The 24,435-nt window shown below is 43.8% G+C and overlaps 1 long non-coding RNA gene across 1 annotated transcript in view; it reads right to left on the bottom strand.

Moving 5' to 3' along the window:
* The window catches only part of LOC142657558 (uncharacterized), a 38,793-nt gene extending 28,314 nt beyond the window's left edge, over positions 1-10,479 (bottom strand). The window contains exon 1 of the long non-coding RNA XR_012849940.1: positions 10,361-10,479. This is a non-coding gene — a long non-coding RNA (uncharacterized LOC142657558). The remainder of the gene's footprint in view (positions 1-10,360) is intronic.
* Positions 10,480-24,435: the final 13,956 nt, after the last annotated feature.

Here is a 24,435-nt window from a genome sequence, read left to right as displayed (position 1 = left end):
AATCTTCCCCAGCCTATTGTACATATTATAGCCTGGACCTGACCTTCAGGCTGTCCTTCGATTAATAGAGGTTATGGATTTAAAAATGTATGCCCTATTCTCAGAATAAGCCATCAGTATTAGATCGGTGGGGTCCGACTCTCAGCACCCCCACCAATTAGCTGTTTAAAGGGGCTGCAGTCTCTTCATTGTTTACATCAGTTTAATTTCTGTTCGTACCAAGGCGTTACTTTTGAAGCGGTTGTGCAAAGTATTGCAGCATTGTCCCAGCCATTATATAGCACCAATAGAAATCTATGGGGCCATAATGCTCCTCCGTATACCTCTGATTTTATACATTGACACATTGAGGTTTTAGCATCGTACAGAAAAAAAGAATTGTGTCATGTTCCATCAAAAGTGGTATTACAGATTATCAGGAAGCATTGCCTCCAAGGGGGAATATGTCTAAATCCGGAGCCATACATAGCAACATACAGTGGTACACGGAGTGACTACAGCTCTGCCATGTAGTGTGAATGTGGGTTTTGGTCATTCCCACACAAGCTGATCATACACTAGATTATGAATGGCCGAAAAGGCTCATTTAGGCCATTTATGTTATGGCTGTGGTCGCGGACCGCTGCCGCTCATCCTCAGCGAACGGCCGTGACCGCAGTTGTGTCGTGCCGCCTGCTGGATGCACCACTTCTAGTGTCATCTGCCATCCCTGGTGCCATCTGCCAAGTCTGGCGCAACCTGCCACACCTAGCCCCATCTGTGCCGGAGTGCTGCCGTTGTCTGGACTATCCAGGTACCCTTGTGCTACGCACCTCTACCACAAGACTGTGCATAGACTGTGAGTTGGCCAGCGGCCTCTTTGCTACGGCGGAGCGGCCTAGTGGGTCCACATACCCTGGATCGTGACAGTTTACAACATGTCTACCAAATATAGATATCTGTGGAAAAGTTGCTTTGCTGTGTTGCTTTTTATCAGTCCTTGTGGGGTACAGTCCTTGGAAAGTCACTTGTGCCAAAAGATAAATACAAATCTCATCAATAGGATCCCAGACCAGGCCACAGATCAAGACAGAGATCGATTAGCAATTTATGAGAAACTTCATGGACCGACCATGAACGACTAGTCATACAGTAAACAACCGTCTGTAATCCCGAATGTGTGGCTTAAAAGTGATTTTACACAGGCAGAAACAAGCGCCAACCAACGTTAACGACATGTCGATTGGCACCCGTTTGCTCCATTTAAACAAAGCAATGATCGGAATGTATGGGGACGAACGAACAGTAATCCGATTGTTCGTCCCCATATATTTTGCATCTTCTCGGTAACACATGCCCTGTTTACATGGGAGAAGTGTTGCCAACAAGCAACCATTTTTTTAATGTAATAACCGATCAGCCGACAAACAAGCGTTTGCTCATTTGTTGGCTGATCGCTGCCCTCATACACAGGGCAATGATCGGGAACCAGATTTGTACGAGCATTTTTCCCGAACATTGGCCAATATAAAAGGGCGTTAAAGCCTTAGCTTCTAGTGCATTTAAAAACATCTCCCTCAATGAATCCGTGCAGCAGTCCTCGCTTCATTCTGAAATAGAAGTGATTGTGTGGGCAAACTATGTGAGCGAACATTATCTTAATCAACACTTTTGTTTCCAAACTTTGCAGTGACAACATTATGCAGGTAAAACAAGAGATCATAATGAAAAATGACAAGAGTTATTTATACCAACCACACAGAGCAAAGCTCAAAAAAAAATACAGAACTGCTCTACACTAAGGCAACACTGGCGGAGAAAACATATGGAAATCTTAGGTTTGTCTCACACATTCAAATGTGATTACAAAGTATATTATGTTTTTATTCAAACATTCATAGAGCAGGAATTATATCTTACAATAATTTCCAGGCACAGTGTGCTGGTTAGCTGGGGTATCTCAGGCAAGATATCACTGGAATACACCACTTCTTAGCGCCGTTATCCATTGCAGCAAGCCCCTATCTAGCACAGCATAAGTGTTTGCTAAAGGCCAGTGAAAAGACTGAAACGTTATACAAATTTTGTTTTACTCTGAATTAAGAAAACTGCAATTCACCATTACCTCGGAGTGCTTTTCATTTATCTCTTTATGATTTACGGGGTGGGAACTCTACCGAGAGCACCAAATTGCCTACAGAGTGCCACTGATAGTATCACTATTGTATGTCAGGCTCTGTTCACATCTGCGTCAAGCCTTCCATTTCTGATGGACCTATCGCACTAAAGTTTTTAACAGATCGATCTGGATGCATAATGCAGCCTAAAGGGGTTTTCTGAATTATTGAAAAGGGGAAAATCAGATTGCCAAAGTGATTCCCATACTGCAACACACAAGTCACACCAGTCACATGACCTGCGGCTGTATCGGGAAACAGGGGCACTTTGGATACAGTACGTGCTTTAGAAATGTGATCTCTGTACAACCCTAAATGCAGTGCCAGATAAAACGTTTAACCCAGAAAACCCTTTTAAGGAATCACATTTACCATACGGGGAACCTGACAGCACGTTCATGCTGCCCTAACCATGCGGAGCAGGGTATAGGGACAGGTGCCCTGATTATACGAAACTCGATTTTTCTCTGGAGAGCTGTGGCTTTTTAGAGAAATCATTGTTTTAATAAACGACGGGCTCGTAGTGAAGTGTCCGCGGTCGACTCCCCTCTGACTTCTCCCTGCCCAACTTATCTTGACTGAGAACTTTCTCTATACACAAATAGGGAGAGACCTATCAATTAAGCGTACCCGGGAATGAAGAAGCTGGAGAGGAGCCCAACACTTAGGGTATGTTCACACGGCGGGGGTCCGTAACGGCTGAAATTACGGGGATGTTTCAGCCTGAAAACATCCCCGTAATTTCAGCCGTACCGGCATGTGCAGGCGCTTGAACGCCGCGTCAATTACGGCCGTAATTAGCGCTGCTATTCATTGGAGTCAATGAATAGCGGCTCCAATTACGGCCAAAGAAGTGACAGGTCACTTCTTTGACGCGGGCGTCTATTTACGCGCCGTCATTTGACAGCGGCGCGTAAATATACGCCTCGTGTGAACAGACAAACGTCTGCCCATTGCTTTCAATGGGCAGATGTTTGTCTGCGCTATTGAGGCGCTATTTTCAGACGTAATTCGGGGCAAAAACGCCCGAATTACGTCCGTAAATAGGCCGTGTGAACATACCCTTAGGGGCCTTTCAGACGAGCATGTTACATCCGTAAAGGATGGAACGTATTTCGGCCGCAAGTCCCGGACCGAACACAGTGCAGGGAGCCGGGCTCCTAGCATCATAGTTATGTACAACGCTAGGAGTCCCTGCCTCGCTGCAGGACAACTGTCCCGTAGTGTAATCATGTTTTCTGTACGGGACAGTAGTTCCACGGAGAGGCAGGGACTCCTAGCGTCGTACATAACTATGATGCTAGGAGCCCGGCTCCCTGCACTGTGTTCGGTCCGGGACTTGCGGCCGAAATACGTTCCGTCCTTTACGGACGTAACATGCTCGTGTGAAAGGCCCCTAACTACTGGACACGAGTCAGTATAAGGGTATGTTCACACGGCCTATTTACGGACGTAAATCGGGCGTTTTTGCCCCGAATTACGCCCGAAAATAGCGCCTCAATAGCGCTGACAAACATCTGCCCATTGAAAGCAATGGGCAGACGTTTGTCTGTTCACACGAGGCGTATATTTACGCGCCGCTGTCAAATGACGGCGCGTAAATAGACGCCCGCGTAGAAGAAGTGACCTGTCACTTCTTTGGCCGTAATTGGAGCCGCTATTCATTGACTCCAATGAATAGCAGCGCAAATTACGGCCGTAATTGACGCGGCGTTCAAGCGCCTGCACATGCCGGTACGGCTGAAATTACGGGGATGTTTTCAGGCTGAAACATCCCCGTAATTTCAGCCATTACGGACCCCCGCCGTGTGAACATACCCTTAAAACTATGATGTCTCTAAAACTCTGCAGAATAAAGTTTATTGCAATCAGGGCACCTGTCGCTATATCATGCTGCCCGTGGTTAGGGCAGAAAAAACGTGATGGCAGGCTGCCTTTAATGGTAAAAAGAAATGTAAAGTTGCCCCACAAAAGCAACAAAATGAAGATGAAATGGAAACTAACTGAAAGAATATGAAAGATCATATTGTAATTAAAAGGATTTTTTTTCAAAAAAATGATGGAACAGAATAACATAGAGAACTGCTGTATCTAATCCTATCATGTGTGATACTGTCTGCAGGGCCGCTGTATCTAATCCTATCATGTGTGATACTGTCTGCTGAACAGCTGTATCTAATTCTATCATGTGTGATACTGTCTGCAGGGCCGCTGTATCTAATCCTATCATGTTTGATACTGCCTGCAGCTCCACTGTATCTAATCCTATTTTGTGTGATACTGTCTGCTGGACCACTGTATCTAATCCTATGTGTGATACTGTCTGCTGGACCACTGTACCTAATCTAATCATGTTTTATACTGTCTGCTGTATCTAATCCTACCATGTGTGATACTGTCTGCTGAGTTGTGTATCTAACACTTCCATGTGTGATATTGGCTGCTGAGCTGCTGTATCTAATCCTATCACGTGTGATACTGTCTGCTAAGGAGCTGTATCTAATCCTATCATGTGTGATACTGTCTGCTGAGCCATCATATCTAATCCTATCATTTGTAATATTGCCTGTTAAAGAGGCTCTGTCACCAGATTTTGGAACCCCTATCTGCTATTGCATGTGATAGGCGCTGCAATGTAGATTACAGTAACGTTTTTATTTTTAAAAAACGAGCATTTTTGGCCAAGTTATGATCATTTTTGTATTTATGTAAATGATGCTTTTAAAAGTCCAAGTGGGCGTGTATTAGGTGCGTACATCGGGGCGTTTTTACTACTTTTACTAGCTGGGCGCTCTGATGAGAAGTATCATCCACTTCTCTTCGTTACCACCCAGCTTCTGGCAGTGCAGACACAGCCGTGTTCTCGAGAGATCACGCTGTGACGTCACTTCCCCAGGTCCTGCATCGTGTCGGACGAGCGAGGACACATCGGCACCAGAGGCTACAGTTGATTCTGCAGCAGCATCGGCGTTTGCAGGTAAGTAGCTACATCGACTTACCTGCTAACGCCGATGCTGCTGCAGAATCATCTGTAGCCTCTGGTGCCGATGTGGCCGACACGATGCAGGACCTGGGGCAGGAAGTGAGTGACGTCACAGCGTGATCTCTCGAGAACACGCTGTGTGTCTGCACTGCCAGAAGCTGGGCGTTGTGATGAGAAGTGGATGATACTTCTCATCAGAACGCCCAGCTAGTAAAAGTAGTAAAAACGCCCCGATGTACGCACATAATACACGCCCACTTGGACTTTTACTTCTAAACACACCCACTTGGACTTTTGCAAGCCTCATTTGCATAAATACAAAAATGTTCATAACTTGGCCAAAAATGCTCGTTTTTTAAAAATAAAAACGTTACTGTAATCTACATTGCAGCGCCGATCTGCTGCAATAGCAGATAGGGGTTCCAAAATCTGGTGACAGAGCCTCTTTAAGCCGCTGTATCTAATCCTATCATGTGTGATACTGTCTGCTGAGCCACAGTATCTAATCCTATCATGTGTGATACTGTTTGCTGAGCCACAGTATCTAATCCTATCATGTGTGATACTGTCTGCTGAGCCACAGTATCTAATCCTATCATGTGTGATACTTTCTGCTCAGCCGTTATGTCTAATCCTATCATTTGTAATATTGCCTGTTAAGCCGCTGTATCTAAGGATATCATGTGTGGTACTGTCTGTTGGGTTATCTAAGCCTATAACGTGTAATATGTGTTATATGCCAGGCAGAAAAATATGGAACTCTTTTCTAAAGGATCTCTATAAAAACTTAATGAGATTACATTGTTGCTTTGAAAACAGGTCTCCGGGTCGGCAATTCTCAAGATATAAAAAATAATGCATACGTTATCCTTCTTATGATGCTCACTGCGTGTTTTGCCTAAAGGGAGGGACATCTGGTAAATGGAAAATTAAATGTCATCATTATAAATATCTGAAGCGTTCCTCTGCTAGGGACTTTCTATACGCCGAAATGATTTAATATCTTTGAGAAACAAAATATCCTCATAATAATTCCCCAATTTTTGCAAGGAAAGTAGGATCCCTGATCAATGATTCCATGTTATCACTTTTTATAATTACATTAACATTGCTCTTCACATAACCTCATAGATCCAAAGAGAATATGGTAATTGGGTTACAAATCCAAATCACATTATCCTGGAGAGTCTGAATAGAAAGGAGTGACCTGTGAGAGAAAGAGCAGACTGCTGCCCTCCGACTAGTCCTGCTTGGTGACAATGTTAGGGTATGTGCACACACAAAATAAAAACCGTCTGAAAATACGGAGCTGTTTTCAAGGGAAAACAGCTCCGGATTTTCAGCCGTTTTTTATTCAAAGTTGCGTTTTTCGCTGCATTTTTTACGGCCGTTTTTGGAGCTGTTTATCTATAGAGTTAATGAAAAACGGCTCCATAAACGTCTCAAGAAGTGACATGCACTTCTTTTTCACGGGCGTTTTTATACGCGGTCGTTTGAAAAACGTTTACGGCCCGAAAAACGCCCGAAAATAAGTTGTGTGAACATACCCTAATATTCCCGTGCCCATTATAACTTCTCAGGGACATGAGTGAATTACAGCAAGTGGGGTGGACCCCAAATAAGAATGTGACAATGTAAATGTGACAAATGTCATCCTACAACTTAAATCTGCATATAATATTGAGTAACATAGAGACTACTTTGCTATTGTTTGCAGAACTTAAAGTGGACCAGGAAAAGATAGTGTGTGTGTGTGTGTGTGTGTGTGTGTGTGTGTGTGCGCGCGTGCGTGTGTGCGTGTGTAATAAATGAGTTATGTTTGCTTAAAAAAAAACCAGTGCCTAATCTGTCATTTTAAGTGATAGTATTCCAAGCTGTGAACCCCACAAATTTTTGCAGACATTGTAACAAGATATATCTAGGTGATGCCTGCCAGGACCTTACTCCTCAGCGGGCTCTGCTTTTCCGTCTGTATATTTCGAAGAATCACTACGTTACAAAAGTGCACCCTTGTTTTTCCCTTTCGTCACAGACGAAACTGCATGGCATTACACAATCAAATCTTGTGTGAAATTTGGAAAAACAGTTTCAGAAATCTTAGAGATGCTGAAGACGGCGTATGGGGAAGCTGCTTTGTCGTCAGCTCAAGTTTTCAGATGGCAGAAGGCCTTCAAGTATGGAAGGGAAGCCGTTGAGGATGAACAGCACTCAGGGCGACCTTCAAAGTCAAGAACCGATAAAAATGTGGCCATTATCAAGGCTGTTCTGGATCGGGACCGACGTTTTGCGAGTGTGCCCTAACATTGCCAAAACGTGGATCTTCCACCATAACAATGCACCGAGTCACATATCATTGGCTGTGAGGGAGTTTTTGGTATAAAAAAAACATCCTTACCCTTCCTCACTCACCCTATAGCCCTGACTTGGCACCATGTGACTTTTTTTTTGTTCCCCAAAATCAAAACTCACCTGAAAGGACGCCATTTTGGTACTGTTGAAAACGTCAGCTACAACGAGGGCTCTGAACAACTTCTCATGTGAAGACTTCCAGCACTGCTACGAAGAATGGCAGTGTCACTGGAATCATTGTGTTCAGACCCAGGGGACTTACTTTGAAGGTGATTGTGCCTAACTGTATATTTTTTGGGATAAAAGGATTTTATTTTTTTAAATCCTTCTCATTACTTTTGGGACGCACCTCGTATATACAGGCTGTACATATATCAATGACCCAACAGAAAGAGGAAGGGGGAAGAGAATAGGATGAAAAGAGGGTGTAACTTCTATGGCTGAGGGTCGTCGTTCAGACTTACCCTCTGACGGCCCCGGCCATGGATATCTGTGTTCTCGGCGACATCTTCCTCCAGGGAGATGCCGGCACTCACTTCCGGTTTCTCAGACTGTTTCCCGCAGGGCGCGCGCGACCGCGCGTGCACGGCCTTAAAGGACCAGTACGTGTCCAGCTGTCATCACTCAATAATTAGCCCAAATGGCTGCTAGACTATAAAAAGGGCTCTGCCCACTTGATCCTTGCCTGAGCATTGTTGTATACCTAAGTTTGTCTTGCACATGGTCTCACAGTGTTTTCCAGTTCCCAGTGTTATCCGTTTCTGCTGCCTGTACCCTGTATCCCGTGCTATCGTATCTACAGTGAGTCAAGTCTTGTCTTCCGCTGCATCTACTAGCCATCTACTGTGAAAGTCAAGTTGTGTCTCCGCTATTGTCTACATTGCCTCAGGTACCCGTTTTGGACTATAAATATTGTTTTGTACCTAGTTGGCCAGCTGCTATCCCGCGTACGGCCCAGTGGATCGACACCCCGCGCCGTGACAGAGGGTGGAGAGTCAAGGGAACATTATAATGTAATCACACAGGCTTGTAAACTGAGGAGATAGATTAGATAGATAGATAGATAGATAGATAGATAGATAGATAGATAGATAGATAGATAGATAGATAGATAGATAGATAGATAGATAGATAGATAGATAGATAGATAGATAGATAGATAGATAGATAGATAGATATGAGGTAGATAGATAGATAGATAGATAGATAGATAGATAGATAGATAGATAGATAGATAGATAGATAGATAGATAGATAGATAGATAGATAGATAGATAGATATGAGATAGATATGAGATAGATATGAGATAGATAGACAGATATTAGATAGATAGATAGATAGATAGATAGATAGATAGATAGATAGATAGATAGATAGATAGATAGATAGATAGATAGATAGATAGATAGATAGATAGATAGATAGATAGATAGATAGATAGAGATAGATAGATAGATAGATAGATAGATAGATAGATAGATAGATAGATAGATAGATAGATAGATAGATAGATCCATTATTCTACTAGATTTCTCTTCGTGAGGGACTGGAAAAAATCCCTTGTTCATTTGTATCACCCCACACAAGGAATTTTAAGGGTATGGTCACACGCTGAGTCAAAAACGGCTGAAAATTACGAGCTATTTTCAGAGAAAACTGCCTCTGATTTTCAGCCGTTTTTGAAACTGAAAACTTTTTTTGAGGCGTTTTTTCTACACGTTTTTGGAGCTATTTTTCCATTGACACAATGAAAAACAACTCCAAAAACTGCTCCAGAAGTGACATGCTCCTTCTTTTACGGGGCATTGTTCAGAGGCGTAGCTAGGTTCTCCTGCACCCGGGACAAAGATTCAGATTGGCGCCCCCCCAACTTATTTCCCGTCATCTCCTTCCCTCTCGCCATGTTTGCTTTCTCTACCAATCAATGAGGTGTCATTTTTTTTTCACAATTTTTTTAATGTAACTCGAGCATAAAAGCATTTCTACATTTTAAAAGCTATATAGTTATATAACGTAGTTAACATAAAAATAAAATAAAATAAAGAGGCTACACACAGCCCCCTGTAGATAGCGTCACACACAGCCCCCCCTTGTAGTTAACGGCAGACAGCCCCCCTGTTGTAGATGGCGCCACACACAGCCCCTCTCTTGTAGATAGTGCCACACACAGCCCCCCTTGTAGATAGCGCCACACACCGCCCCTCTCTTGTAGATAGTGCCACACACATCCCCCCTTGTAGATAGCGCCACACACAGCCCGTTGTAGATAGTGCGACACACATCCCCCTTGTAGATAGCGCCACACACAGCCCCTTGTAGATAGTGCGACACACAGCCCCTCTCTTGTAGATAGCGCCACACACAGCCCCTTGTAGATAGTGCGACACACAGCCCTTCTCTTGTAGATAGTGCCACACACAGCCCCCCTTGTAAATAACGCCAAACAGCCCCCCTTGTAGATAGTGCCACACACAGCCCCTTGTAGATAGTGCGACACACAGCCCCTCTCTTGTAGATAGCGCCACACACAGCCCCTTGTAGATAGTGCGACACACAGCCCTTCTCTTGTAGATAGCGCCACACACAGCCCCCCTTGTAAATAACGCCAAACAGCCCCCCTTGTAGATAGTGTCACACACAGCCCACTTCCCCCTTGTAGATAGCGACACACTCCACCCCTTGTAAATAGCGGCACACCCCCCCTTGTAGATAGTGCCACACACAGCCCGCTACCCCTTTGTAAATAGAGCCACACTCATCCCCCATGTAAATAGCGCCACACTCACCCCTTGTACTTAGCGCCACACTGTAAACAGAGCGGTGAGTGGCAGCTTACCGCTACCACTCTCCGCTCTGCCTAACGTGACTTACCGGAGGAGCAGAGGAGGTCATGCGGCGCAAGCAGCGGCAGAATTCCTTCTGACTAGGATCGTTGACAGCCAGGGCCGGGCTTAGTTTGGATGGCGCCCTCTGTGGAACTCTCTATTGCCGTCCCCCTACAAAAAACGAGATGGGCGCTATAATGTAGGTGACAGCAGTGCTTTTTATTTAAAAAAAACGATCTATTTTCACCACTTTATTAGCGATAATAGATTTATGCTAATGAGTTTCTTAATGCCCAAGTGGGCATATTTTTACCTTAGACCAAGTGGGCGTTGTACAGAGGAGTGTATGACGCTGACCAACCAGTGACCAATCAGTGACCAATCAGCGTCATGCACTCCTCTCCATTCATTTAGTTACCTACATTAGAGCGCCGATCTCCTTATGTAGGAGATAGGCCACTTATAATGTGGTGACAGAGCCTCTTTAAGCAGCCGTGAGAGATAGCTGTATATAACTGATTGGAGCTACTGGAGGGGGAATTGCTTTATTAGGCATATTGGTTAGTGGGGTTACTGGTCTCCACTACAAATAATAACAAAATAAATATATAAATAATACAAAAATAAAAAATTATACGAATCAGGTCTGTCCAAAACACAGAATAAGACAAACGTGTCAATGCAATGAGTTAAAGCACAAGAGTTTCACATATAAATCTTAATATATTTGTATCACAATTGTTTCTTTTTTTTTAAATAATAAAATATTAAAGGTAAGGCCCCATGCACACAACCGTGCCCGTAATCACGGCCCGCGATTGCAAGAACGGCCGGCCGCCGACGGCCGCGGGCTGCATTTTCAGACTGTGCTTCCATACAAATTATGGGAGCACGGCCCGTAAAACGCAGAAGATAGAACATGTTCTATCTTTTGCGGTACAGTTCTACGGCACAGACACCTATGCGTATTGAAACGGAAAGGTGTCCGCGGCCAATAGAATCGAACGGGTCTGTAATTACGGAGATTTTTTACGGTCGAGTGCATGGGGCCTTACGTTTTAATCAAACAATGTCGCTATTTATGGTGACCATTCAGTGAGAAATTTGCTTTACTGTATCTGACGCTCAATAAAAATATGTTACAAAATTACGAAAATGTAGCACATTTGTCGGGCTTTCCGTATATAGCCCATTTCAAGTTTTGCAATGTGGCCCTATGATTTTTGTGTAAGCCCCTGGGAACACAGACTAATATAAGTCAATACATTCTGTGCACAGCGTGGCAGAATATAACAGAGCTATCAGCTACATAAGATATGGGAAATACATAAATATAGGAAACCAGAGACCATTCTCAGCCACTGTATAACTGTTCATGACTGTATCTCACTTGTTACCTAGCAGATCATTGTCTTGTAATAATATTTTTATGACCCTCATTCTGTAGGTATTTGATTTACTGCAGACATCAAATCCGTCGGTAATAATAATACAACGCAAATATTTAACTGCAATGTATGTCATTAAAGATTAACGGAAATACAAGTGTAATGCAATTTATCCAGACAGTTCTCTTTGTTCGCAACTTTTTTTTGGGTTGCAGGGAGCAAGCAGCTGCTAATTGAAAAAAGCCTTGTGTACCAAGCAATGTGTTATAAAATGTCTGTCTCTTGTTTACTTACCAGGGGAAGCGTGTACACTCATTACAAATTGTGTTTGTCTTTTGCACAAAAACAGCTTGTAAACATAATATTCAGCAGATTGGGGGGTTGACCTGTGAATTCAGAGTTGTATTAGGACTGAAATTCACCAAATACTGTGTAGATAAGCTGTATAATGTACTTATATTACATTCCAGCCCAGCAAGGGCGCGCAGAGGGCCTTCAATTTCTTATACTGTGTTTTTTTGTTTTTTTAATCAATGTAGGTGCAAAATGTTTATTCTTTTCTTAACACATCTTTATAATGGTCAGAGTTTGTTTCTGATACAGATTTTCATATCCCCTCATAAACACAGAGCTAAACAAAAAAATGATGGCTTCTGCAGCTGCCACTAGGGGGAGCCTACTGCATACTGTTTTATTAATGTGTTCAATGTATAGGTTGTATCTTCCGGCAGTACAGGCTGCAGGCAGCTAGAATTTTATCCATGCAGGGGATTGGAGCTCTGTGATGGGATGAGTGGTCGTTACTTCGATCGCTCGTCCCCATATGTTATCATGTCGGCAGAGCGTCTCCCTGTTCACACACCAAGATGTGCTGCCGACAACGATAATATTTATCTTTTTTTAAACTGATATGATCAGCAGATGATCAAGCATTTGATCGTTCAACTCCTGATCACTGCCCTGTTTACACAGGGCAATTATCTACAACGAGCGTTCTATGAACACTTGTCCGCCCGATAATCGCCCAGTGTATAAGGGCCTTAATTTCGGCATTGGAGCTGTGCTTATTCTATCCCAAAATACGCTTGAAAACCACTTACAAAAAGCGTCTCGTTAATTTTAATGGGAAACCGCCCTTTTGTTTACATGGGGCGTATTTTTTTGCGGAAAAAAAAAAGGGTCATGTCTCTTCTTGACGCGATTTCTGCACATATTAACTGCTTGCGGATCTGTGGCATTTAGACTGCAAAACCGCGTCAGAACTCTGCGATTTGAAGAAAAGTATGTCATCTGAATGTTGCCTAAAGCTCTATTAAGAAATGAATTTGCACAGAATTTTGAGCCTAAAACAAAATTGCCTTAAATGGTGGACATTCACTTTAAAGTCTATGTAAGCCTTTAAAAGGGATTTTTTTTTTATTTATAAAAAGGCCAGTGTAATTTGTGCAACTTTATAATTAGTTTAAAAAAAAAAAAAAAGTTTATTCTCTATACAGAACAGTCTGTATCGTTTGCTAAGACCTGAATCCGTCATTCCCGCAAACCTGACGGGTTCAGTGTCAGTGGGTTCTGCGTGTGATCCACCTGTAATCTATCACATCTAAATTATGAACTTAGATGTGTTGATCGGTGGGTGTCTGACAGCTCGGACCCCCACCGTTTACGAGAACGGGGAGCTCGAAGTTGCCCGAACCCCAAGTTTGAACGGAGCAGAAAGTCGCTCATGCGCACTGCTACTCCATTCATTCTCTATGGCAGCGCCAGAAAAAGCCTAACACTGCAATGCCATAGGGAACACCCACCGATCACCAAGTTACCCTACGGATAGTGGGTAACTTGTTGTAACCGGAATACCCCTTTAAAGAGTTGCCTAGCCTATTTTTATGATATTCTTTATCCCAAAAATATAATGGAGGCTTCCAAATTTACATGTCATACACGTTATACTTTGGACATGTCATAAATTGTGTGATGCAAATTTAGTGCTTGACTTTACCGACTTAGGCCCCATGCACACGACAGTATTTTTCATCAGTAATTACGGACCCATGCATTTCTATTGGCCACGGACACCTTTCAGTATTTTTAATGATGGGTGTCCGTGCTGAAAAAATGATAGAACATGTCCTATTCTTGTCAGTAATTTCGGCAAGGACTCTCCCATAGTAGTCTATGGGAGCTTCCGTAAATACGGACGGCTACTGATGTGCATCCGTAAACCGTCCATATTTACGGAAGCATTGCTAGGCAACATGTTGATGACAAAATTTGCAACCTCCCTCTTTTTTGAACAGCAACTTCAGTCCAACCCAGTTTAATAATTGCCTCTTGTTGCGCAAATTGTACAATTCAATGTATTCCTAGACATTGGACTGGTGTGTGACTGGGACTGGTGTGTGTTGGAAGACGAGCAGCCCTAGAGGTTTTTTTTAATTTTATTATTCATTTTTAATACAGTAAAAACCATTTAGTCCTCTATCCACAATACATCTGATTGATCCAATGCATTTATTTAATCTTTCATGCCATTTACTATCATTGACAGTTCAAAAAGAATTTACATCAAAAATATAAACTCATCACTCATAAGTACACACACATCTTAATAATAAATGTTGTAGGGCTGGTGTAAGGTTGCAGGGCGCTCCCAGTCAATCCACACTTATCTCCATAAGACTTTCATCTGCTAAGACAGATATTAACTACTGCTAGGTTACAGCAAACAATGCAGAAGTATGCCCCACTATCCAAGCCTATCAACCCTGCTCTGAGAAGACGCAGCCGAAGGCCTTTGAAAAAAATTCCATTAATATGTTAATTAAAATTAAACATTGCATTAATTTAAATAGCAATTAAAAATGACAAGACTCTTGGTCGCTGATTGACAATGCCGGCCTGGAGATCCATCTCCTTGTTGCAGATATCTGAACCATAACACGCAGCAATGTTTAAAGACACTTGTATTGTAGTCAGGTAATTGGCATGATATTGTCATAGTGGATCAAAACACTTGAGGATTTGGGCGTACAACCTGTTTAGGGAAGATTTAACAATCCTGGAGAACCACAGACTGAAGATGATAGGAGTTGTTGTACCAAGAAGTGAGAAAGTAAATGGATTAATTTTGATCATAGAATTCATATATGTTAACAATATTAGATCATTTATCTATGTATGTTGCGATAAGCAGTCAGGCCTCATGCACACGGCCGTGCCCGTAATCACGGCCCGCGATTGCGGGCACAGCCGGCCGCTGACGGCCGCCTACATTTTCGAGCTGTGCTCCTATACGCTGTGTGAATAAGGCCTAACATAGGAATACACAACAACGCTAAGGCAAGGAGTGAAAGGGCAGGGCCCTTTTTATAGTCCAGGATGATCTGGGGATAATTAATTAATTACAAATGTGCGCACTGGCCCTTTAAGGCCGGGAACGAGCGCGCGCCCTCTAGATACCAGTGTAGCCGGGCGGATGCGAGCGCTGGCGTCTCCTCGCGGCCGTCGGGGGGGGGGGGGGTGGTGAGTAAGAGACGATAGTCTGCGGCCGCGGACCTTACACTATTATGTTCTACAATATTACTCCCAAAAACATACAGCACATGTTGTACAAAACTACTACTGTAAAAACCAAAATTATTGATTAATGACCAAGAAAGAATAAATGATCAAACAGGAATCACAGAGAAGTGATCGTTCATGTGTCAAAACTTTGCAACCAATTTCTATGAGAGAAAAAGATCAATAACCCAAATTCCTACAGGTGTAGTATAAACCCAATGCTACAAGATCAATAATCAATAAAGCTATTAGAACAATAGGGATCAATCAAGACTGAGTTTCGATAGGTATAGACATCAGTGATAAATTTATATTTTACAGGACTCAATAAAGTTTCTACAAAGATATTGATAAAAAAATAAACCAAATCTTTAAAGTTTATGGGAGGATTATCAGTAAAATTGATCTGTGTGTAAGGGCTCATTCAGACAAGCTATTGATTTCAAAGTGGCCATTCACACATGCGTTGTTTTTCACGCAGGGTGTGTCCTTTGCGTGAAACTCACTGCATGTCCTATATTGTTGCGTTATCACGCGCCTAGTCACCAATTGATGTCAATGGGTGCGTGTAAACATCCGTGTGCTGTCCCTGTTTTACACATCAAATAAGTGCTTGCAAGTGCGTGAAAAACACATGCCACACGCAAAGCACACTGATGCAAAACGCAACGCACACAGACAGATTTCCGCACGTAAATCTTTCACACTCGTGTGAATGTAGTCTAAGGGTGTGTTCACACGGCCTATTTTCAGACGTAATTCGGGCGTTTTACGCCTCGAATTACGCCTGAAAAGACGGCTCCATTACGCCTACAAACATCTGCCCATTGCTTGTAATGGGTTTTACGATTTTCTGTTCAGACGAGGTGTAATTTTACGCGTCGCTGTTAAAAGACGGCGCATAAAATTACGCCCGCTTCAAAGAACTGCAGGACACTTCATGGGATGTTTTTGGAGCCGTCTTTCATTGACTCCATTGAAAAACAGCTCCAATTACGTCCGTAATGGACGCCGCGAAAAACGCGAGTACATGCAAAAACGTCTGAAATTCAGGAGCTGTTTTCGCCTGAAAACAGCTCCGTAATTTCAGATTTAATTTGCTACTGTGTGTGAACATACCCTTAGAGTATGTTAACACGCAGTGTTTTTAGGCGTTTTTCTGGGTGTAAACGCCTCAAAAATATGGAAGCTGAATGCCCCCAAACATCTGCCCATTGATTTCAATGAGAAAAGCGGCGTTTCGTTCAGAAGGGGTGTTTTTTTACGCGCCCGTTTGAAAAAACTGTCCCTTCTTGCTGTTTTTGGAGCCGTTTTTCATTGTGTCCATAGAAAAACAGCTCCAAAAAACGAATTAAAAAACTTTGATGCTTTAAAAACGGCTGAAAATCCGAGGCTATTTTCCCTTGAAAACAGCTCCGTATTTTACAGCAGTTTTTACTTTAGCGTGTGAACATAGCCTAAGGCTGGGTTCACACTACCTATTTTCAGACGTAAACGAGGCATATTATGCCTCGTTTTACGTCCGAAAATAGGGCTACAATACGTCGGCAAACATCTGCCCATTCATTTGAATGGGTTTGCCGACGTATTGTGCAGACGACCTGTCATTTACGCGTCATCGTTTGACAGCTGTCAAACGACGACGCGTGAGGGTATGTTCACACGTAGTCAACAAAAACGTCTGAAAATCCAGAGCTGTTTTCAAGGGAAAGCAGACCCTGCTTTTCAGACGTTTTTTTACCAACTCGCATTTTTCGCGGCGTTTTTTACGTCCGTTTTTGGAGCTGTTTTCATTGGAGTCTATGAGAAAACAGCTCCCAAAACGTCCAAAGAAGTGTCCTGCATATAATGTATAGAAGTGTCCCGCATATAATGTATAGAAGTGTCCTGCACTTCTTTTGACGAGGCTGTATTTTTACGCGTCGTCGTTTGACAGCTGTCAAACGACGATGCGTAAATAACAGGTCGTCTGCACAGTACGTCGGCAAACCCATTCAAATGAATGGGCAGATGTTTGCCGACGTATTGGAGCCCTATTTTCAGACGTAAAACGAGGCATAATACGCCTCGTATACGTCTGAAATTTGGCCGTGTGAACATACCCTAAAAATACAGCCTCGTCAAAAGAAGTGCAGGACACTTCTATACATTATATGCAAGACACTTCTATACATTATATGCAGGACACTTCATTGGACGTTTTTGGAGCTGTTTTCTCATAGACTCCAATGAAAACAGCTCCAAAAACGGACATAAAAAACGCCGCGAAAAATGCAGCGAAAAACGTGAGTTGCTCTCTGAAAAGCAGGGGCTGTTTTCCCTTGAAAACAGCTCTGTATTTTCAGACGTTTTTGGTCACTACGTGTGCACATACCCTTAGGGTATGTTCACACACAAAGTGAAAAACAGCTGAAAATTACGGAGCTGTTCAGTGGTTTGTGAAGCTGGAAATGAAGCTACTTTTAATTTGAAGCTTCTTTTGAGGCTTTTTTTTAAAGGCGTTTTTCATAGTGTCAGGCGATGTTCACACGATAAACTAAAAACGGCAGTAAAATACGGAGCTGTTTTGAAGGCTGATTTTCAGCCGTTTTTGAAACCACAAACTTTTTTGAGGTGTTTTTTGCGGCCGCGTAAAAAACGGCCCGTCGGAACAGAACGCCGTTTTTCCCATTGAAATCAATGGGCAGATGTTTGGAGATGTTCTGCTTCCGTTTTTTCAGGCGTTTTTCGAGGCGTAAATGCCCCAAAATGCACCTGAAAACACTCTGTGTGAACATACCCTATGCGTTCAGCTTCGGTATTTTCAGCTGTTTTTCGAGGCATCCCAAAAAACGGCTGAAAATAAGCCGTGTGAACATACCCTCAATGGAAAATCAGCTCCAAAAAACGCCTCAAGAAGTGACATGTTACTTCTTTTTACAAGGCGTTTTTTTAATTCAGCGGTGTAAAAATAAGGGTATGTTCACACGCAGTGGTTTCGGACGTAATTCGGGTGTTTTACACCTCGCATTACGACTGAAAAAACGCCCCTAATACGCCTACAAACATCTGCCCATTGCTTTCAATGGGAATTACGATGTTCTGTTCCCACGAGCCTTTATTTTACGCGTCGCTGTCAAAATAGGGCGCGTAAAATGACAGCTCGTCAAAAGAAGTGCCGGACACTTCTTGGGATGTTTTTGGAGGAGTTTTTCATTGACTCCATTAAAAAACAGCTCCAAAAACGGCCGTAAAAAACACAGCGAAAAACGTCTGAAAATCAGGAGCTGTTTTCGCCTGAAAACAGTTCCGTATTTTCAGACGTTTTTGCTCACTGCGTGTGAACATACCCTCAGCCTCATGTGAACAGCATGTGAAATCAATGCGAAACTGAGTGCTGGCTTATTTTAAAGAGGCTCTGTCACCAGATTTTCAAACCCCTATCTTGTATTGCAGCAGATCGGCGCTGCAATGTAGATTACAGTAACGTTTTGTTTTTTTCAAAAACGAGCATTTTTGGCCAAGTTATGACCATTTTTATATTTATGCAAATAAGCCTTTCTTAAGTACAACTGGGCGTGTTTAAAGTTATGTACAACTGGGCGTGTATTATGTGCGTACATCGGGGCGTTTTTACTTCTTTTACTAGCTGGGCGTTGTGAATAGAAGTGTATGATGCTGACGAATCAGCATCATCCACTTCTCTTCGTTACCACCCATCTTCTGGCAGTGCACAGACACAGCGTGTTCTCGAGAGATCACGCTGTGACGTCACTTCCTGCCCCAGGTCCTGCATCGTGTCGGACGAGCGAGGACACGTCGGCACCAGGCGACAGAGGCTACATCGACTTACCTGCAAATGCCGATGCTGCTGCAGAATCAACTGTAGTCTCTGTCGCCTGGTGCCGATGTGTCCTCGCTCGTCCGACACGATGCAGGACCTGGGGCAGGAAGTGACGTCACAGCGTGATCTCTCGAGAACACGTTGTGTGTCTGTGCACTGCCAGAAGCTGGGTGGTAACGAAGAGAAGTGGATGATGCTGATTCGTCAGCATCATACACTTCTATTCACAACGCCCAGCTAGTAAAAGAAGTAAAAACGCCCAGATGTACGCACACAATACACGCCCACTTGTACTTAAGAAAGGCTCATTTGCATAAATACGAAAATGGTCATAACTTGGCCAAAAATGCTCGTTTTTGAAAAAAAAAAAACACGTTACTGTAATCTACATTGCAGCGCCGATCTGCTGCAATACGAGATAGGGTTTGAAAATCTGGTGACAGAGCCTCTTTAAGGGTATGTGCACACACACTAATTACGTCCGTATTTTACGGACGTAATTCGGCCGCAAGTCCCGGACCGAACACAGTGCAGGGAGCCGGGCTCCAAGCATTATACTTATGTACGATGCTAGGAGTCCCTGCCTCGCTGCCGGACAACTGTCCCGTACTGTAATCATGTTTTCAGTACGGGACTGTTGTCCTGCAGCGAGGCAGGGACTCCTAGCGTCGTACATAAGTATGATGCTAGGAGCCCGGCTCCCTGCACTGTGTTCGGTCCGGGACTTGCGGCCGAAATACGTCCGTAAATTACGGACGTAATTAGTGTGTGTGCACATACCCTAAGTGTATTGTGGAGCGTAAAACGAGGCTTTTCTACTCCAAAATCAGCCTGAAAATAAGCCGTGTGAACATACCCTTAGGGAATGTTCCTTTATTAGTTTAATTACATTGATTAGAGGAAGGTTTTAACAATCATGAACTGAGCACATCCATGGTAAATAATAGATCAATCCCCCAGTTTCCATGTTAGAAATGCAGTTCATTATGTCCACACTCTTTGGGGGGATTCACACGAACGTGTATTGGGTCCGTGCGGGCCGCGTGGTTTTCACGCGCCACGCACAGACCAATACAAGTCTATGGGGCAGTACAGACAGTCCGTGCTTTTTGAGCAGCATTTGTCCGCTGCGCAAAAAGCGCGACATGCTTAATATCTCCGCGTATTTCGCGCATCACGCACCCATTGAAGTCAATGGGTGCGTGAAAACCACGCAGGTCGCACGGAAGCACTTCCGTGCGAACCGACTGAAACAGCGCACCAGCTGTCAAAAGGATGAATGTAAACAGAAAAGCACCACGTGCTTTTCTGTTTCCAAAGATCCAAACGGAGTGTCTTTGAGATGAGCGAACCCGGACAATCGAACCGAACTTCACCGGGTTCGGCCGAACTCGTTTTGGCCGAACCCGTCAAAAAAATTTCCGGTACGCGACGTCAGGACATAGTCACTGTCCAGGGTGCTGAAAGAGTTAAACTGTTTCAGCACCCTGCACAGTGACTTCCGATCCCAATATACATGAGTGTAAAAAAAAAGAAGTTCTGACTTACAGATAACTCCTCCCGGCTTCTTCCTCCAGTCTGACCTCCCGGGATGACAATTCAGTCCAAGTGACAGCTCCAGCCAATCACAAGCCAAGCACAGGCTGCAGCGGTCACATGGACTGCCGCGTCATCCAGGGAGGTTGGGCCCGATGTCAAGAGAGGCGCGTCACCAAGGACGCGACACCAAGGACGCGACACCAAGGCAACGGCCGGGAGGGAAGTTCTCGGTAAGTACGAACTTTTTCTTTTGTTTTAACAGGTTTCTCGATATTGTGATCGGCATTCACTGTCGAGGGTGCTGAAAGAGTTACTGGCGATCAGTTAACTCTTTCAGCACCCTGGACAGTGACTGACGTCGACTAGACTCATCTCTATGATGGCGGCTGCGCGAAAATCACGCAGCCGCGCATCATACACGGATGACACACGCAGCTGTCAAGTGTTTTTTGCACGCGCAAAACGCCGCGTTTTTTGCGCGCGCAAAAACGCAACGTTCGTCTGAATCTGCCCTTTAAGTGATGCTCTTTGGCCAATGTCACCTTAAGGTGGTTTTACAGATATCGCCCATTTTTATCACTTTTTAAACAAAAGATGCACTTCAGTCAACAATGGTTTTCCACGATAGATTTGTGAAGGTTTTCTCCAAAGTGCAAAGATGGGAAAGTGACTCCAAAGGGCTTTGGGGGCCACCAGGGGATCTGTGAACTGGGGGATAGTTTAGTTATATCTATTGGCAACAATTTTGGGGTTATTTTCTATTAATATCTATGAAACTTTTTATTGTCTAGACACTAAATATTAAACAACCTATAATTATCTAGGACACAACTACATCGATATAAATAATGTAAAGGCCTTTATTAAATCACAACTATACAATATGCCAATGTCATACAACATATTAGGCTCTGTGCACACACAAACGCGAAAACGTCTGAAAATACGGAGCTGTCTTCAAGGGAAAACAGCTCCTGATTTTCAGACGTTTTTTAAGCCACTCGCGATTTTTGCTGCGTTTTTTACGGCCGTTTTTAGGAGCTGTTTTTCTATAGAGTCAATGAAAAACGGCTCCAAAAACGTCCCAAGAAGTAACATGCACTTCTTTTTCGCGGGCGTCTTTTTATGTGCCGTTTTTGGAAAACGAGGCGTAAAAAAATGCCCCGTCGGTACAGAACGCCGTATTTCCCATTTAAATCAATGGGCAGATTTTTGTAGGCGTTCTGCTTCCGTTTTTCAGGTGTTTTTCGAGGCGTTTACATCAATGTTTACATAAATGTCAGATAGATGCGGGTCCCACCTCTGGGACCCTCACCTATCTCTAGAACCTACCTCTTTGTGTTCTGGCTGATTTCCGAGTATGAAGGAGAAAACGTGCTACGATGTTTCCGTAACTCCCGACCATGCAATCAAGAAGTGACCGGGAGTCAACGTGAGCACAAAAAGCTGGAACGGGGTTTAGGGGCCCCGTTCTAGAGATAGGTGAGGGTCCCAGAGGTGGAACCCGCATGTATCTGACATTTATGTCCCTCGTGGGAAAACCCCTTTAAAAGGGTTGTCCGGGCAGGAAAGGTCATCAGTATATTAACGGTGGGGGTCCGACAACCGGACACCACACCGATCAACTGTTCCGGGCGCTGGAAACTATACAGCGGTCGGTGCCGGAGTAGATGGCTCCGGTCACTATATAGCTGCCGTGCTGGGTTTTTGCTGTACTGCTCCACCTGAATAGGAGCAGTACTGCAGCACGGACGCTATACAGTGACCGGACCCGTCTGCTCCGGCACCGACCGCTGTATAGTTTCCGGCGCCCCGAGGCAGGCCATAAGTTGAGTCAGACCCCCACCGTTCATATGCATTCCGTGCCCGGACAATCTCTTTAACTTTATTGTTATGATTATGATGGTGCCAAATTTATACCGTTTTTTTGGGGGTTTTTTTGGTACTAGTTTTGCATGTTTAGGATTTGTAGGACAGCGTGCACCATATCCTATAAATGTTGGGGAATAAAGTGCATGCGACTGAGCGGCTTCCCTTTAATCCTTGGTTGTAAATTTTGATAAATCAGCGGTGCATCTAGAAGACCCCGCGCCTCAATTGTCGCTTGCGTAACCTGAAGCTCCTGGGCCCCAATGCTAAATCTGTAATAGGGCCCCCCCCTCACTATCACATATCATTCCTTGTACTGGTCTCATAATATGGAGCAGATGGTTCTTTTGGGCCCCCTCAGGCACCAGGGCCCAGATGTGACTGCAACCTCTATAGTTACAACCTGTCGTCAAGATTGGTTGTAAGTGTAGCAAACCCTCAGCTGTGACAATTAGGGCCAGTTCACACGTTCAGTATTGAATACGCACAGCAAATCCGCATAATTTTAACACAAGTAGATGGGTTTTTACATTCCCAAACCACATGCAGCGTATTTTTACATCGCGGATTTATAGATGGGGATGGGAATTTTAAATCTGCCGCATGTCCAATCCGCACCCAAAGAAATAATCACTTGTGGTTTTCTAAATGCGGATTAACATGCGGATTTGATGCGGATTTCATCCGCATCAAATCCTAAACGTGTGAACTGACCCTTATACAGGCTTTACAGGTTTCCAGTATCGGAGAAGAATGTTCCTAGTCGCTGACAGCAAGCAGAGATCTTGAAAATAAAGTATATTAGAACGTTCAAAGTAAAACGTCTTGCATTTTGACCAGTTCATTGTGAGATATCTGCTGAAAAGTCGGTCGTTCGCGTTGCACGTTTTAACCTGAAATAGTAGGTCATGGCGTTGTCGGACAATCGGACAACCGTGCCCCTTAATCACGGTCCGTGATTACGGGCAGAATCGGCCGCGGACAGCCGCCCGCATTTGCAGGCCGTGCTCCCATTATAAAGTATAGGAGAACGGTCCGTAATATAAAAATAGGACATGTCCTATTTTTTCTGGAAATATACGGGAAGGTGTCCGTCGGCCATAGAAACGAAATGCGTCCGTAATTACGGAAATCTACGGTCGTCTGCATGTGGCCTAAAGGTCTTCGAGCAGATATTCATATTAGCGATATTCGGTACACGTTATCGCCTCAATAATCGCTGAAAATTCATCGTTTGGTCGCCTATTTACGGCTATTTCAGCTATCAAACGAGTCACGTTTATTATACCACAATGCTCGAAAAACAAAGGATTATTTTTATGTTCGGATAAACAATTATTTACACGATCCATAAGCGTTTTATCACTCGTCGTGCAGTCGATACACCTAGTTACATTAAGTGATTATCACACGTGCTCGCTCGCGTTGGAATCCAACAAATTATCTTTGGTGTAAATGGCCGTTAAGTGCGTGGTCCCCTTTGTACGATGTCATCTGCCATGTTTTCTGGGTTCGTATGTCAGTCCGATAAATGACCGATCGGACTATTGCAGTCCGCTTTTTACCTGATGTGTACGGAAAAACATTTTGGCGCATAATGATTCGTTTATTATTAACGCCGACCATACTGGGAAATGTAAGATAGAATCTGGTAATTACTATGACGAATGATAATATAAATAATTGAAGAAATGACCAGGAAGAGTCGATCTATAACCAGTTAATGGACTGGAGTAAAGATTTTTTTACTGACATTCCGAAAATTACCTCAGAAGCCACAGGTGAGTGCGGCGACAAGGGAGGCGGGTTCACGTATTCGCGCCCCAACGGCGGGGGCGCGCCTCAGAGAGCTACCTCAGGTATTGACGGGAACCCGCGCTCGCATCTGAGGTGAGCGGAGGCGCGCAGCGGTGAGCTCGTCGTGCTGATCTTGGTGGCGGGGAC

Source organism: Rhinoderma darwinii, chromosome 7 (assembly GCF_050947455.1).
Source record: "Rhinoderma darwinii isolate aRhiDar2 chromosome 7, aRhiDar2.hap1, whole genome shotgun sequence".
NCBI lineage: Eukaryota > Metazoa > Chordata > Amphibia > Anura > Rhinodermatidae > Rhinoderma > Rhinoderma darwinii.
Note: the sequence above shows the minus strand (reverse complement) of the source record. Positions and strands in the feature narration are given on the sequence as shown.